Raw genomic sequence first — 12,601 nt, 5'->3', positions numbered from 1 at the left:
TATGCCAAACACTCGATGTTGCCATTTTTCGTCAATAATGCAGATTCTGTCTAATTATTCAACTTCTTAATAAATTATTCTATAAGATTTGCTAATTATTAACCGTTTCACAAACTACAAATATTTGCGAGGAAACAACCCAAAGCCGACGGCTATTTGGGGTTAGCCGCACTCGTAGTCCCCACACATCTCCAAATACCTCATACAGATGTACATATATAAAATTAAATATACTTGTAAGTATGGCTGCTCCTAATTTGGTTACTTAAAGGTTCCAGAAAATGGCAATCATTTAGTTCTAAATGCGATCGTAAGTATTATAATTGCTAATTTAATTGTGTTAATATTTTGATGCCAGAAGCAATGGCGCACACAAGTCAAGAGTAAGTACAATAGTATATGTGTAAATGTACATGTGCTGCTATGTATCTACACATGTGTGTATCCAGTAAAACGCTCCGGGCATAATAGAGCAGCAACTGTCTGCGCTGAGTGTATAGCAAATTATGTTCACTGGCTCTCTTCAATATTGCTCAGTAATCTATTTATAATCCACACTGCCATATCGACCGCTGCCAATATGTAAACAACGCTCTGGCGCAATGAACACTCCATAAAGCCAAGAGTATTTTCTCTTCGATGTAGCTTATCGCACTCTCAATGCTGCAGCTCACCTACAACTTGCTAAATAAACAAATGCTCACTTATTTCACCCATGGTCCCAACCAACAGTGACAATCCACAATATCACTGTGGCTATGGCTAAGTGGCTAAAGCAAGGGGGCAATTGCGTAGAGCGGATCTCGTACGCTCGTCGGCAATCGGTGGGCGGTCTGGCACAACGATTACAATGTTAACATTTTGTGTTTTTGTTGTTTATTAGTATGTGGTTGCACATTAGGCGACACGAAATTTATAGTGTCACACATATGAAAAAAGAGACCGAATTATATTGGCTGTGGACCTTACACAGCGAATACAACTTATTGATCCAACGACCACTGGTATCGCTGCAAGCGAGAAAGGGAAAACTGCTGCACAGCACCTCCGACTCGGGCCAAATGGCGATGTGTGGCTGCGGTTGCGACGATGGAGACGACGTTGGCTATGTGACGACGACACAAACATCAAAGACAGCTGCATAGACAGCGGCAGCGGGTAAAGTCGAAACACGGGTCCCTACACGCAGACCACTCACTAGCCATCAGGCTTCTCGTGTTGCCGATATATAATCAATACTTGCGTATATGAATGCCTACGGTTATATATGTACATATATCTATATACATAGATTCAAATACATATGTAATTAGGTACAGGCGAATGATAGGTGAGTACGAGTAAATGAATACACGGACGCACAAAACCGTGCCATCTCATTGATGTCAACCGAACCTAATCGAAGGTTTTCTTTAATGTTCTTCTAGACTATTTACCTTATAGTACGAGAATATTTATATCTATCTGTAAATATACCATTGTGTATTAAATAATTAATAAAAGAGGATTCGTCGGATTGAGCACAATTAATAGCAAATGAGCCGTTCATATTTTATATTTATTTGATATAGTAATCAAAAGATTAAACAATGATATATTCAGCCGAATATGGTATTCACCTACTACACAATATTTGTGCTTTACATACATGCGAAAATATTGCTTAAATTAAGTTCTTGAGATTAAGTTTATTACAAAAATCTGATTTCCTTCATCATCAATCAATCAATTATCACAAATATTAAAAAAGAAGCCAAACAAATTAAGTATATTTACAGATTTGTTATTAAACTATCTTCATATACATGTATGTCGCTTTTACATACTTAGAACAAAGTATACTTATATTTGATTAATGTATTCATATAAATCTAAAAACACGAACTCCATTGTCAAGTGCATTTTAGTTTTTTTTTTTATTGAAGCCTGGAGATATGCGCTCTCTTAATATATTTAAACAAATTTATATACAATATTGCAGCAATGTGTGTGTGCAGCAAAACACTCTTTTTACATTTGATGTTTTCGCAGCGCGCTCTTTGTAGCCGCCTTAGTATCAGTCCTAATCTCATGTTGAAACTCTCAGCCTCAGTCAACGTTGGCGCTCGCTGCTGCTCGTGGCTGTGGCTGCGTCTGTGGTCAGAATTGTTGTGATAAATAAATGTGGATGTGGCTAGGGCTGCGGCTTTTCTGCCGCTCCAATCGACCCCTCACCAGTCAGCCAACGACTCAGAGTGTATGGATTGAGGCACAGTTGGAGATGATATGGGTTAGCTTTCGCTGTTGGCTCATTCGAATGGCTGTGTCGATGGTCGCACTGCACAGCAGTCTGGTCGTCCATTTCTGTATTGCCAGTAGTCACTCCAGTGGCTTGCGACTCGCCGACTCGCCAGTTCGACACCGAATGTACGCGCTCCGCTGTCTGTGTTACTCAACCACCAAAAGGCGACCACAAAGACTGTCAGACATCAGCACGACGTAGCAGTCGAACTCTAGCAAAAAGTAAAAAACACCCGTTCGCTGTGAGTCTTCACGGCACGATACGTCACCGCGCTGTTCACACAGATACAGATAGCAAGCTAAGCAGATACAGTACGGTACGGAAGATACGGTAATGAAGCGCTGTTCGCATTGTGGCGTGGTAACGAGGTTCGAAACGATTTACCGTCGCTAAAACGCAATCGCTCTATGGTGTTTCGCAAATATATATTTCATAAAAAAAATTGATCCAATTTTGTAGTGAAAAAGTGTAAATATAAGTAATTCATTAAACTAACAGAAAAATAGAGTTTTACTGCTGTATACATATTAATTGGTTTGTGAAAGAAACATCAGTTTTTACTGAATACACATTTTATACAAGGAAATGTGTTCAAAAAATTAAATACTAAAAAAGTTGTGTTAACGAATGTTTAAAAAACTTGTGCAACAGTCACCATCACATGGAATAACACTAACATTACTAGAAGTCATACTATTCTAGCTCACAATAAGAACAACAAAGTGCAAATACATTGAAGCAACACAGAAAAAACGTCCCCTAAAAAGACACCAATGCCGCTTGAGAACGCAACCAAACAGCACTTACATAATCAAGCGGCCGAATGGAGCTCATCATTCCTTGCCAGCGACATTTTAAAAACGACCAACGACCAACGACAACTCCTGCGACGGCGGCAGCAAAGTCACACTCCCTACCACCCACCTCCTCAGCGTCAACGACATGCGCCAATGACGACGCTTTCTAGACCTCACCAACATCCCTACCACCAACGTCGTCTTTGTCAATTCTTAATTCTTTTTCCTCCCGTGTTGTTTGGCGACTCTTTTGCATTTCTCGGCCTTTTTGTTGTTACTCTTGGCTAGGTGGTGGTGTGATGTGGGTTTTTTATTCCTATGCTCGTACTGCACACGCTGCTCAGCCGCTGCGCTGTCGCCGCCACTGTCACTGCTGCTGTCGCAGTTGTCGCACTGGCATTTTTATGGAGTTTTTTCGTCGCCTCTCTTCGTAATTTTGTCGTCGAGTGTCATTGGCTGAGTCGTATTCGCTGCTGTTTGTGTTGTTTTATTGTTGTGTTTTAGTAGGTGGATATATTGCAAAGCCTTGTCGGCTGCTGAACGTTGGGTGCTGGGAACTGGGAGCTGGTAGCCGTGTTATGGATGTTATATATTTCAGTTTCATGAATAGCGGTGTGCCTGGCTGTGTGCGTGTGTGTATGGATGTGATCTTATAAGCAGTGCGAATGCGAGCAATTTGCATCAATGTGCGTGTGTGTTTGCAGGCATACTGCACAAATATATGGAAGGAATATACATGTGCATGTGTGTGGTGGTGAAGCATTTGCGAGTGCCTTACTGAGTGAATGTGTGCATTTGAGGGTCTCGGCGACTCTGGTCGGGTATTGCACAAAAGTCGCACAATTCAATGGCGACACAGCAACGAAGATGACAACGGCAACGACAATTGGCGTTGAGAACAAGAACGACGATACGATAATGTTGCCGATGACTGCCGTATTTGTTGTTGCACTTGTTGTTCATAATGTCTGCTGGCAAGTTTTCGAGTTTCGTTTCCAACTACAGCAGTGGCCTGCAGAATTCCGCGAAGCATTTAATAAACCGAAAAATGGAATTAAAGCAAAATTGAACAAATACTAACTAATAAGAACTAGAAGTTTGTTAATTTTCTCTTTTCGCTAACTGCTGCCACAAGGCCATGTGAGAACTGAAGCTATAAAAAATGTTGATAATAAGCAGAGAAAAAGTGAAAATCAATTTAAAAGTACATTGAAATGAAAGTACACACAAAAGCATGTGCATACATATAAAAAACCATATATGTGACAATGTATCTATGTATATATGATCGTTTGATTTTCGATTACAGATCTACTGCTGATACTGCATATGAAATTCTCAGTTTTGTGATTTGATTGTTTTGCATAAAATAATTTTTGTTTATCATTAAAGAAAATAATACTAATTTTAGAAAAAAGTAACGTTATCTTGCTAAACTGGCAACTGCTAAAAAAGAAATGCAGAGAATCGGTCGCAGCAGTACTGAAGATCGTCGATTATTGTGTTGAAAAGTGAAAACAACTAAAAAAGCTCGGCAGCGGAATTCCGTTTTTTAATATTGCCCAATTTTGGAGAAACAAACACGGGTTCCTTAATCAGGTGAGCTGACGTTCCTAATAACCATAAATAATTACATAAAGCAAGCTAAATTAAGTGAAGATAGAAAACGGTACTTTACCAGCGTGAGAATTAATTTGAAACTACTTCCTTCGTTACCGAGAAGCATGACAGCACTTCATCTCCTGCATAATTCGACAAAATTAACGTTTTCAATAACAGTCCTACTAGAACCCGCACACATGTTTTTCTTTCGCATTAATAAAAAGAGTGTTGCGTTATTTGCATTATTTGCACAATATTTGATTGCTAGTGCAGTAATTAATTTAGTGTTGCGTGAAATTTACAAAATTTAATTGTGCAATTATATGCGTTTCCACCGAACAGTGCTCAATAAATTTTACGGCCGACATTCGGAGTTGGGAATCAAATCAGCTTTCTGCTTGAAATTTTCATAAATAAAATAAACTCAGAAAACAAATCGTTTAATATTGAAATAGCAAACAAAACCAATAAACGCAAACAACGGAATTTCGAATTAACACATACACATGTTATAAATAAACGATTCAAAGTGCACATTACTTTCTGCGATGCACTATTTTTTACTCAAATTAGATGGATTAGATTTTCGAATAATTTGTGTGTCATAAAAAGGCAAATACTCGTTAATAAAATGATTGCCCCTAATTTAACCTACGCACCCCGTATTTGCCGGTATAGGGAATCGATAGCATACGAACGCTATAAGCAAAAGTTGCGAACAATATGTTCCAATGCATACATGCATAATTTCTAATTAGATTTGTGAAATTCGCATGCAATATATAAAACATATATAGAACTGGCAAATACACATATACATATGGTTCACATGTGTGTATGTTTGTTTGGCGAGCAAACACACTGACCACACATACATGCCTATGTTTTTACAATAATTTCACACCGTTACGCCTCGCAATTCATATTTGTTAGTTTTTAAGTTCACGCTAATTAAATGTCAAAGCTAATTATTGGTGCTGAAACGCAGTGTTTTTTGCATAACCTGCTCGCAATTTCACATGTGTACAAATGTACTTATGAATATAAGTGCATATGATCGCAATGTAAACGTATATATGTAAGTCTTACACATGTAATGTTTTAAAGCAATGAACTCGTATGCGCTTGCTGTTATTGTCTTAAGAGCCAGTACAACTGTAATGGAACACTGTTCCGTAATCAAACTCAATCAACTCATTTAGGTGTTAATATATTTATCTCAATATTGTATGTGCAAAGCTTTCTTCTAATGGAAATCAGTATAACGGAGTTAAACTGAGAACTAATTTTCCTTTTCATAAAAATTTTTGAAACTAGAATATGTTCGAGCCCACATTTGAGAGATGTATACCCAATTAAATTATTTTAGTGTCTAAGATCATAATAGAACCGTTTAACGAAAAGCAAAAAATAAAAGTAATTACCAGTTAACATAAACATTAAAGTATGCCACCTGAAGTGGTTTATAAAGAAACATTTAAAGAAATGCAAGCGCAATCTTCAGAGTATAACAATATGTAGCTTGGCAAAGTGGAAAATGTTCAAAGTTGTGAATTTGTTAGATTTTTTTTATACGCAGACAAAAGTTTATGAAGTTACGAAATGAAATAACTTCAAAGTTCCCATATGCATGTAAGAGGACCCAAATAGTTAGAGAGTATGCTTATTTTACGATGGGAACGCACAATTATTAAAGTGAATGCGCTCATCGCCAATTAGCCTCGTTTTAACTAGCCGTGTTATCATAAAATAAGAGCAAAATGCCGCAGACAACAATTAGAAGCGTTTTTTTTTAACTAGCGGCATCATAAAATAACGAAAATAAAAGTATTTTGCCAATTATAAGTTTCCCTCACTTAGTAAGATTCCCACATGAAGTATATCTGCATGTAAATAGTATGCAACCTGACTGGACAACAGCAGTATTGATTTATGTTTAACAAGACAGTCATAAAGACGGGATTCCCAAAAGTTCGCAATATCCTTTGCCAGCAATCTATATGAACTTGTCTGCCTATATATAAATGTTATATTATATGTGTATGAGTATATAGGTACCAGTGATTTTGCAATCCGGCAATAGCCCATCCGACGCTTTTAACATCAGCTGAGGTCTGATAAAAGCAAATAAGATAACAGTACAAAAACACCCAGTGCTGATTTCGTTTGAGACTAAAATATATAGTTACATATATATTATGTAACTTCAATAATACGCTTGCTTGCTTGCTATAAGAGCTCCAACTCAACGTTATGGATATAGGGAATGAGACGAACTTCCAGATATCTGTCTGGCCTCTCGTTATTCCTTCGATAGTTCCTATGTGCACATCCCATAAGTTACTGAAGCTATAGCAACCGAACTTGTTGGATACACTGCACTTCGTACTTAATCGTGAAAATGATTTTTAGCATTACCACATTTCCTTCATAACGGTTATGTAAGATGCCGCTAAAAGTGCTATAACTCTGTTATGAACAACACCAGACAGTTTACATGTATTTGAAGTATACAAAACTCTTGTTATTATTTTCTACCGTAAAACTAAAAAAAAACATATATTCTTGTATCACATGAATCCTCATATATTTTGACAGATGTTCGCCATATTTGATTTATTAAACTGTAAATGGTATCGAAACACCTGCTTGCAAATATTAATTGCTGAGGTGTTTTGACAACAACACTGCACAGACAGCATGTCACCTACAAGTTTCACGGTCATTGCTAAGCGGGGTGACCTCAAGTTAAGCTGGTGCCCCGGGAGCACAAAGTCGTTTCATCGCAGTTATCCGCACATCGAAGTGACGTTTCTAGTGGCGCAGCTTATCAGCTCACCAACTCACCACCTCAGCTGGCAGTTTGCCTTGTTTATCAGCTATTAAGTTGTAAAACGTTGCCTTCCTCCCGTTACAACGATTTTATAAAATAAACAAGCATGCATACACACACATACATACATATATATGTAAGTTGATAATAATTCAGCTGTTGTTGATGCCATTCGACTTTGTGTATCGCATTTCGTATGCATCTTGATAGCACCTTCAAATTAGTTAGCGCAAATGGGTTGAACCGGGCTGCGACTTTTTCCCGCACCAAACAGCTCACCTAACTCTCCGCCTGTATACTTGGGTATTAGCTCGACAACTTTTTTAATTCGCGCTTTTAGCTGAGATTAGCCGGCATAATGATGATGTGTCACAACCTTTACGTGTCTACACGCTTACTCTTACGTACTTAGAAAAGCATGAACGTAGTTGTTCGAGTATTTAAGTACTTGTAGCAGCAGTCAAATACAACTGTACGTGTTGCCATTCGCATTGCAATGCAACATGGCAAGTTGTGAATGTGTGCATTGGATGCCATTGCGTGTATTTCTTTTGTGGATAATCGCACGAAACTCAAGCAATTTCACAAACTAATTAAAGCCTCTCCACTCGCTTCTTTAACATTTCTATACCCAACCACGCCATTTCCAACGAGTGCTTTAAAACGATGTTGAAAACGTATTAAATCTCAACACCCTGTATTGTAATATTGATGCACGAAAACGAGCTAAATTCTTAGAAATTTTAATCATATTTATACCCTTAAAAAAGTATATATATTTGTATAAAAATGATCTGCAGGACGCGCCTATTTGTCCCTCTGTATATACACGAACTAGTCCCTCAGTTTTTGAAATATCGAGTTGCAATTTCGCACATGTATTTTTCCAACCAAGACCGCCGATATCGGACAACTATAGTATACAGCTCAATCAAATTCAAGTCTTTATATGCAAAACTTTTTTATTTGACAAATATATCTTCCCGAAACTCGGCATAGATTATTTCCAAGGCAACGCTACAATCTCCAAACAAATTGTTCAGATCGGACCACTATAGCATATAACTGCCATACAAAATGACCAGGAAAAAAATAGATATACTCTAAACAATTTACATAATATATATATGATAACGCAACTATATAAAATCCCTCAACTAAAAGCACACTATCTACATTTCTATACTTACGTATATAATGTTAGTCCTTTCTGAAATTTCCCCTCCTTATTTGTTTATTATAACATAAATAGTTAACTTGCCACATATCAGATGGGTTATGAGTAAAAATTTCTACTCGAAACCTTCCTTGACGTGTGCCCAGAGTATAGCATGGGCCTCTCTTATTTACTACACACTAATAAATATATCTTATGTGATTGTTGGAATAACAGTATGAACAACTAAATCAAGGGCTAAGTATAAATACCAACGGTTAGAGCTCTCAGATTTGTATTCCTTTTACCGCAATTGGTAGTGTTTCTTTCATTTGTTAACTTTTCCTTCCTACTCTTCAAAGTAACGGGAGTTTAAATTGTATACACATATGAAAGAAGGCACTTAGAGTTGCTTAGTGTTGACTGAAACAGGGCAACAGAGGAACTTTACTTCTGTCACTCCTTTGAGAGTGGTTTTCATCAAGTAGCAATTTCTTAGTCACACATTCTGATTTAATAAACATTTGGATTTTTATAGCGAGAATGAACTTACACTGTATATGTAATATGAATTTATGCAAGAACTGCAGACCTCCGATTATTCTTTCAAAATCGCTCGTCGTTATGATTGCGAAGAAACTCAAATGGAAACACGCCAACTTAATATTAAAACAGAAATCAGCCATATAGGTACAAACAAATCTGCATATGTAATATAATTTCCAAAGGTAACAGTAAAACTTTATAAGAAATTAAGGATAATGCAGCGGTGTAGCGGATGGCCATCTGAGTGTTCATGAAATGAGGGGCTGTTGGTAATAACAACACGTACGACGGCGTCACGTTTGTCGCACAATTGCATTTATTCACGCGAACGACATGTAATTGCATGTAATTTCCTGCTTGTCAAGCAACTGTGAAGGCACAAGCAAACGCATGCGAAACGTACCGATGCAAACACATACAAAACACATACAAATGTGTACGCTGCGCCGGACTTTGCTGTTTCGACAGTCATTGCACCGCAGAGGCCAACCTGGAGCAACAACAAACGCAATTTGCAAAAATATCACCAGCAGAGGCGCTTCGCTTATCGGCAACCGATATTTGTAAATGGCGGACAAGTCAGTGTACCGAAATAAAGGGTGCTCGTGGCCACTACCTTTCTTACAACACAAACTGAACGTTTGCAGAAATTCAATTAATAAAACAAGCGCCTTCCATTTGATTTCAATTGTCTTCTTAAATGATCTTACGCTGGCGCCATGAGTGACCAACACCATTTCATAATAACAACAACTGTGAAAGGGCGAAATATTGCTCTTCCCTATTCCCCCTTAATAGCAACAATTTGCACTACTTAGACAGCAAGCTATTTGCATGTGAGTGTGGTAAGCGTGTAGAGTAATGCCAAAGAGCATAAATAGAACATTTGTTTCTATATTTAAGAAACGATTACATACACACCATATGTTTACTGGTCCACATGCAACGACATTATCGGAGAAATGCCTTCGCGTATTTCTTGTGTTTAGCGAACAGATTCAGGCGCTTGGACCACTCAAAACACACACAGATACATGTGTTAATGCAGAGTAAATAATTATGACAAATGAGAAATAACATGTAAGAATTCAGTTGACCTGAGCACCATTTCTTTGCGAGCGCTGAACCATACAATGCGAGATAAAAACTTGGAACTGGTTTGTCAGTGCGAAAATTGATGACATCGTAGCTTCGGAAGGCTATTGTTTGATTGGTCCTCTCATAGAGAACACAAACACGTAAACAATTATTGATTTCTTCTTTGTTTGTAGAGGCTATCAAATATGTTTATCAATTTAATGGAACATTTTCATAAATCTCAGTTAATTTGGAGCGACACTTGTTTTTAATTGGTGCGACTTTTATTTGGTCAGGCTTGGAGTAACTCCTGCTAATAAAGCTTAGAATCCAAAAGAAAGAGACCGACAGTGATGTGCTTTGAAGTGACGCGATTCAGCAAAGGGGTTTTACCTCTATTGATTGGAACTTCACAACTGCATTTATTTAAATTGGAGACTTAGATTTAAAAAAAGAACGCTCCCACTCATTTTGTAATATCTCAAAAGATTTTTCGTAAAATATGCACATATAATATTTTGCGTTGATCCATATTGCTGCAAAACCGGTTGAGATCAAATGCAAGCATCTAGTTTCTAACAGCACTGCACTACGTCCACAACTTTCCGCAGTTTTATTGCAAGGTCAAAATAGGGCAACCGCGCACGAAGCGTCGAAATCGGTTCAAACTCTACTGTGCAATGATTCTCCTGGCTCACTCCAGCGTAGTTGTAGCAGCAGTGAAAATTGCTCATAAGTCACAAAGCAATTACATTGAATTACCTGAGCAGACACATACGCCACCGCGTGCAATTCACCTTGCTGCCGATGGGATTAGCAGTGGTGGAGCGAAATGTGTTGCCGTCGTTGCCATGTCGTTGCAACTAAGGCGCCTGGGCTGCGCACTGCAGGCGGAAAGCGAGCACAGCAACGGTATCCTTGAGCTGCTGTCCGTACCCCGTTCAAGGCAACGTTGTGATGAACGATGAAAACTTGTTTCTCTGCCAGCAGATGTTATTTCTTTTTTCACTAATCATTTGCTTCTTCTGCGGCAGATTTCGTAACTGCGAATCGACGAAATTGAAACCGATTACCGCATACTTGAGCCGCTTTCAACACAATCAGAAATGATGGCTCCGGGTCACACTTTACTCACTCACACTTGATTGCAGTGTAGAGAGTAGGTCTTGCCAGCGCTACATGGCAGGAAGCCACGACGATCGGAGTGTTGTGATCGACATTCAGCAGTAAAAGAAAAGATAGTGTAATAGGCTTGGAATAACATTTTATTTACAAATTACATTTCGCAGTTTTCCTCTATGCATTTCCCAGATTGAGTTTTAGGATTCGGCATTAAACACAGCCATTCATCTGTTGTCGTCATAACAATCATATATGTACATATGTATGTACATGTAGATAGTTATGTATGCATATGAGGAAGTCAGCAGATTCGTCTCGCAACCTCAAGCAAAGCCGCTTAAATGACACTTACGCGACGCACATTTCTTTCACCTTTCGTCCACTTTGCAGCACTTATTTCCAATTTGACTCCTCACCCCATCGCCGGCGCTCATTCATCTGTTGTTGCGACTCAAATCACAATATCCGAATGAGGTGGCTGTGACGACAGTGGCAATGGCAAGACGCAATAAGCTCAGATATCTTTCGCTCTGACTGTTGCCGTTTTTGCAATGGCCGTTATGATCGTTGTGATGTTGTGCTGTTGTGCTATTGCGTTGGTGTGTGTTTATAGGCACCAGCCCTGCGTCATTCGCGCTCTTCGCATTTTGTTTTGGTCGCTACGCCACCAATTACCATCGCTTCGGGCAAATTTACAATTGTACTAAACACATAAATGCAACCACTTCGGCATACATACATACATATATGTATATACATATGTATGTTGTGTGAATATGTAACCACCATACATACATAGCTACAATTGAGCATTCTCGTCTCAAGTTTTTGCACATTTTCTCCACATATTTTGCCGACATTCGATACCATTGCTGTGCGGCACGTTTGGGCTGACGGTACACACACACATACATGCATACAAACGTATGTTAACCGCCAATGCCTGCGTGCCACATGACCACATGGCCGCGTTATGGTCATGTACCCACATGGTTCCCATGTCAAACTGAATTGATACACACACACTCCCAGCTACGAGCGCATACGAGTACATATGTCACATGATATACGCGTATACCGGTGAGCACACACACATTCGTATTCGTAGTGTGTGTAAGTACGTTTTGCAATTTGTTGACAAAATGACAACCAATCGTGCGGTTCCCATGGATTGAATTGGTTTCACA

The 12,601-nt window shown here is 38.6% G+C and overlaps 1 protein-coding gene across 3 annotated transcripts in view; it reads left to right on the top strand.

The window, feature by feature from the left end:
- Positions 1-2,213: 2,213 nt before the first annotated feature.
- Positions 2,214-12,601, top strand: part of disco-r (disco-related basonuclin zinc finger protein) — a 28,213-nt gene continuing 17,825 nt past the window's right edge. The window contains exons 1-2 of one of the 3 annotated variants that reach the window (XM_070109557.1): positions 2,214-2,597; positions 4,490-4,677. The gene's annotated coding sequence lies outside the window, so the exon portion shown is untranslated. Of the gene's footprint in view, positions 2,612-4,470; positions 4,678-12,601 lie in introns of all 3 variants that reach the window. The other 2 variants (XM_070109556.1, XM_070109555.1) reach the window with 2 other exon arrangements.

This window comes from Bactrocera oleae, chromosome 5 (genome assembly GCF_042242935.1).
Source record: "Bactrocera oleae isolate idBacOlea1 chromosome 5, idBacOlea1, whole genome shotgun sequence".
In the NCBI taxonomy this organism is placed as follows: Eukaryota; Metazoa; Arthropoda; class Insecta; order Diptera; family Tephritidae; genus Bactrocera; species Bactrocera oleae.
The sequence above is the reverse complement of the archived record's forward strand: the minus strand, read 5'-3'. Positions and strand labels throughout refer to the sequence as shown.